The sequence below is a fragment of the Myxocyprinus asiaticus genome, chromosome 13 (genome assembly GCF_019703515.2).
Source record: "Myxocyprinus asiaticus isolate MX2 ecotype Aquarium Trade chromosome 13, UBuf_Myxa_2, whole genome shotgun sequence".
NCBI classification, from domain to species: Eukaryota; Metazoa; Chordata; class Actinopteri; order Cypriniformes; family Catostomidae; genus Myxocyprinus; species Myxocyprinus asiaticus.
Window position 1 is genome coordinate 44,395,948 of NC_059356.1, and position 5,625 is coordinate 44,401,572.

Sequence of the window (5,625 nt, forward strand, 5' to 3'; positions counted from 1 at the left end):
CATTGTAGAAAAGAACGTTATTGACCGTTCTTTCATTTTATTCTAACCAGTTACTACTTGGAAAGGAGGCTGCGGAACACCGAAACCAGAACGAAAAAATACAGTTTCTGCTCAGAATGAACAGTAATGAAAAATATTGCGTTTTTAGTTCCTGGCTAGTTATAAGCAGTAGAAAGAGTCAAGCCACACTGGTTCTAATTACAAACAACACTGTACTGTACATATTCAGTTGTCATTCAAAAACAATCCCTTTATTCTTTGTGGCTGAATACAGATACTTCATTGTATCTGTATCTTCCATTGCTCGTACAAACAGGTAGTCCCGTCCCAAACTCAACAGTACTGGTTGAGCCAGAAATTGATTTACAAATGGCTTACATGTAGTTGTCTCTGCACATTAAACTGGGATAGTAGAAAGTATTTTCACATTGAAAAAACTACAGTAAATCTATGAAATATCTACAAAGCACACTTTTGAAGTATAGAAGGACTGATTTAAAGTGGTATCATTGAACAGTTTACACCTGTGATGCCGAATTTGTTACAATACAAGAACCTCTGAGGAATCTTTTGGAATAATTATACGTTTACACATACTGTAGAATTATATCTTGACATACACTACCAGTCAAAAGTTTTGAAACACTTGACCGAAGTGTTTCTCATGATCTTATAAATCTTTTGATCTGAAGGCGTATGCTTAAATGTTTGAAATTAGTTTTGTAGGCAAAAATATAATTGTGCCACCGTATTAATTTATTTCATTATAAAACTAAAATTTAATAATAAAACAAGTTTTTGAAATGGATGACTTGGACCAAATAATAAAGAAAAGCAGCCAATAAGTGCCCAACACAGATGGGAACTCCTTCAGTACTGTTTAAAAAGCATCCCAGGGTGATACCTCAAGAAGTTGTTTGAGAAAATGTCAAGAGTACATGTCTGCAAATTCTAGACAAAGGGTGACTACTTTGAAGATGCTCAAATATAACACAGTTTTTTTTGTTTAGTCACAACATAATTCCCATAGTTCCATTTATGTTATTCCATAGTTTTGATGACTTTACTATTATACTAAAAGTGAAAAACAAATAATAAAGAATGAGTAAGTGTTTTAAAACTTTTGACCGGTAGTGTATATTTATAAATATAAGGGTCCCTGAAGCTCAACTGGTGCTAGCAACACCAGGGTCATGGGTTCGATTTCTAAGAAAACACACAAACTGATTTTTAAAAAATGTATACCTTGAATGCACTACAAGACGCTTTGGATAAAAGCGTCTGCCAAATGCATAAATGTAAATGTAGTCAAATATTATACAAAGAGCACAATTAATCAATCTAATTTGAAGCCTCCAACAGGTAGGACCAGATATCATCAATATATTGTGATTATGATTCCATGAAGTGGCATCCAGGGAAAGTATGTTTATCCAGTGTTGTCTGTTAGGAACTTCCCAATGTCCCTGTTTCTGAATTAGTGACTAGGCAAAGATTCACAGTATAGTTTTGTTTCCGGTTGGGCTCTGTCTTGGAAGCGTTCAGTTCATGACTGCAGTCAGGTTAATCAAGTGAATGCTGTTTCTTCAGTCTTTCAGAATGCTGAACTCTCTCCTCTGGAGTAACTCATGGAGCACACATAGAAAGAAACACGTTTTTAAATTGTTCATCACACACTGAAATATTAATACTTTAGATGTTATCAAAAATGAGTTTAGTTGATTTAAAGGGATAGTTCCCCCTAAAATTAACCTTCTCACCATCTTTTGTTTTCTGCTGAACACAAATGAAGATATTTAGAAGAGTATCTCAGCTCTGTAGGTCCATACAATGAAAGTGAATGGTACCAAAACTTTGAAGCTCCACCAAGCATATAAAGGCAGCATAAAAGTAATCCAGATGTACAATCCTTGTCTTCAGAAGCGATATGATATGAGAAACTGATCAATATTTAAGTCTTTTTTACTATAAATCTCTACTTTCACTTTCACATTCTTGTGTTTTTGGTGATTCACATTATTCGAGCATTTTGCCACCTACTGGACAAGGAGGAGAATTTAAAGTAAAAAGGGAGTTAAGTATTGATCTGTTTCACGGAAGACATGGATTTAACCAATGGAGTCGTATGTATTACTTTTATGCTGCCTTTATGTGCTTTTTGGAGCTTCAACATTTTGGTTACCATTAAAGGTTCAACAAATTGGTTACCAGGAGCTGAAATAATCTTCAAAAAATCTTCATTTGTGTTCAGCAGAAGAAAGAACGTCATACACATCTGGGATGGCATGAGGGTGAGTAAATGATGAGAGAATTTTTGGGTGAACTGTCCCTTTAACTCCATTTAGAACTTATTAAATTAACTTCACAATACTTCAAATTCAACTTAAAATCTAACTTTATAAATAAATATTAATATATTGTATATATAACATTAATATTTTGGGTTATGGATTTGTTCAAATAAACAATAATAGTAATAGCGATGCCGGCATTATCGCTAAAAACATGTTGGAATGATTCTTTTGCACAGAGTAATTCTTCGCAATATAATACAGTGATATTTTGATCCAAAACTCTTAAGGTGACAAAATGACTAAATGTGATCTTGCCAAATGCATTTACAAATAAAGTCATCCAATTTTAAATGTCAGGTGACGCTTTTGGCAGGCTTTATTGCAATTACTGTTTAGTGCAATTAGTGTCCACCATAGATTGAACTGAATTTCAAGACAAGAAAAGTGGAAATGGTAGGAGGGGGAGATTGTGTGATCAAAAGCGGTTAAAGGTAAAGTACTGACCCGCATCGCAGAAGCTTCTGGAGTGAAACTGGAGCGTTCTGGCCCTGACTGGGCTGCAGGATCCTTCAACACAAGACATAAGAATACATACAGTTCTTAAGGTCTGTTGCATAGTATACTGGAAATCTGAGCAAATATAAAATACACTATGTGTACTGTACATATTGTAGAAACTGCAGGAATTAAAAAGTCTGTTTTTCTGTAAGCAGTTTCTTGTGTCTCTGAGCGTTTGTATATAATTTTCACCTTTTTGTAGGAGGACTCTTGTCTTCTGGTCTGATCTGGAAATTCACCTAGTCTACTGAGATACAAGAACATTGAGGAGCAGATCAGTGAGTGAACCAATGATGTTCATACATTCATTCATTGATTTGTACGTTCGTTCATTTGTTAGTTCATTCATTAATTTGTTCGTTTATTAATTTGTTTATTCATTCAATTGTTTGTTTATTTGTTTGAAGGTTCATTCATGCATTTGTTCATTCATTTATGTGTTCATTCATGTGTTTGTTCATTCATTTATTCATATTTTGTTATTTTATTTGTTCATTCATATTTTTATGTTTGTTAATTCAGTCATTAATTTGTTTGTTTGTTCAGTCATTCATTTTTTTGTTAAAACATTCATTGATTTTTTTGTTCATTTATTTATTACTTTGTTCATTTATTCATTCATTCGTTTGTTCATTTATTTATTTGTTTATTCATGTGTTTGTTCGTTCATTCATTACATTTTTTGTTAGTTTGTTTAATTCATTAATTCATATGTTTGTTTAGTCATTCATTTCTTTATTGGTTTGTTCAGTCACTCACGTATTTGTTAGTTCATTCATTCATATGTTCATTTGTTTATTCATTAGATTCATTCATTTATTTGTTCGTTCATTCATTCATTCGTACTTTCAATTATTAATTATTTAATTTGTTCATTCGTTTGTTTGTTCATTGATTCCTTTGTTTGTTAGTTTATTTATTGATTTGCTTGTTCATTCATTCTTTAGTTTTTTCATTGATTCATTCATTCATTTGTTTGTTCATTTATTTGTTCATTTTTTTGTTCGTTCATTTTGTGGATGGTTCTTTCATTCATTCATGTTTATTCGTTCATAGATTTTTTGTTCATTCACTCATTATTTTCGTTAATTTATTTGTTTGTTCAATCATTCATTTGTTTGTTCGTTTATTCATTTGTTTTTTCATTCGTTTGTTTGTTCATTCGTTCATTCATTTGTATTTTTTTCATTTATTTGTTTGTTCATTCATCCATTTGTTAGTTTTTCATCTATTTATTTATTCATTCATTTATTAATGTCTTAAAATGTCTCCACTCACCTCTGTTTTTTTTTTTCTATCAAGAGATTTCTGGGTGGCAGCAGACAAAATCATCTTGTCCTTCGTGCTTTTAGCTTTTTCCTGTATGTCACAAAATGTATTTTGTTTGCAATTAAACAAACAATGGATAGAAACACTATTGGACAGTAGTGTCTGAATTTGAAGAGTTTGTAGAAACAAAAATCATTTCTACACATTTACTTTAGGGGGAAAATATTGGGAAGAGCCACTGCATTTTCAAAAATGCCACAGGAGAAATAATAAAAGACTGCAATTGTAAACACAAACCAAATGATCCCTTTTCCCAAGCAAAAAATAAAAATGGAGACAGAGAATATGGAACATTTGTCAGTTTTGAGCAGTCTTCTGGTCAGAAAACCCTTAATGATCGCACTGAGGTGACACAGTGCCCTCTGCTGCTCTTCTGTATTACCTGAAGAAAACTCATTTACATTATGCCACAGGGACCAATTTACAAACAGAAAGAGCACAGGAAAATAAATGTAACATTTAAACAATATTTTCTTTACATTGGTCCCTGTACAGCTGAGTAAACTTTAGTGATGTTCACATACTACACTACAGAGATTCACTGACAAGAGCACAATGAAATGAAGCATTTAAAATAAAACACTACCTGGCTCTGCCTGTTTCTAGAAGTTTGTCCTGTGCTTTGATTTTTTCCTCTTATGTAAACAACAGGAGCCTGTATTGAGGGAGAGGGCAAATCCAAACTGGTAGAAGGAAATCTTAAAGAGTAAGGATACAGTCATTCATCCTGGTATATATTATGCCAATTCAGCATTTTATTTATTTATTTATTTTTAAACAGGGCCACAAGGCAGTTCAAAAAACAAACAAACAAACAAAACAGTAAATGCAAAGTGCAAAAGTGTAAAAATGAGAAGGAAAAAATTGACATTATTGTGCTTTATAAACTGGTTAGAAACCATGAGATATATTTATACCTATATATCTCATATATACTGTATATATAGTTTTTAACCATAATATAACCAAAGCTAAAAATATTTTAGCTGTCACCTTTAGCTTTCTCACTAGGGATTGCGAGGCCATATTCTGAGTAAAGCTGCTTTTGAACAATATTTGTTGTGAAAGCGCTGTATAAATACATTAATAGTGAAAATAAGATGATAAGAAAAAAGATATACTGTTAACATGTAATAAATATTTTTGGAGATAATATTTTACAGGTAATATTTCAATTTAAAGGAATAGTTCACCCAAAAATGAATAATTTACTCACCCTCATGCCATCCTAGATGTGTATGACTTTCTTTCTTCTGCAGAACACAAAAAAATGTTTTTAGAAAAATATTTCAGCTTAGTAGGTCCTCACAATGCAAGTGAATGGTGACCAGAACTTTGAAGCTCCAAAAATCACATAAATGCAGCATAAAAGTAATCCATATGTTTCCAGGGGTTTAATTCATGTCTTCAGAAGTGATATGATAGATGTGTGAGAGAAACAGAA

At 32.2% G+C, this 5,625-nt stretch overlaps 1 long non-coding RNA gene across 1 annotated transcript; it reads right to left on the reverse strand.

Moving 5' to 3' along the window:
• Positions 1-252: 252 nt before the first annotated feature.
• Positions 253-4,837, reverse strand: LOC127450294 (uncharacterized). The gene is made up of 5 exons (XR_007898940.1): positions 4,768-4,837; positions 4,131-4,211; positions 3,045-3,099; positions 2,799-2,861; positions 253-1,616 (listed from the first exon to the last, which is right to left on the reverse strand). It is a non-coding gene; the product is annotated as an uncharacterized LOC127450294 (long non-coding RNA).
• Positions 4,838-5,625: the final 788 nt, after the last annotated feature.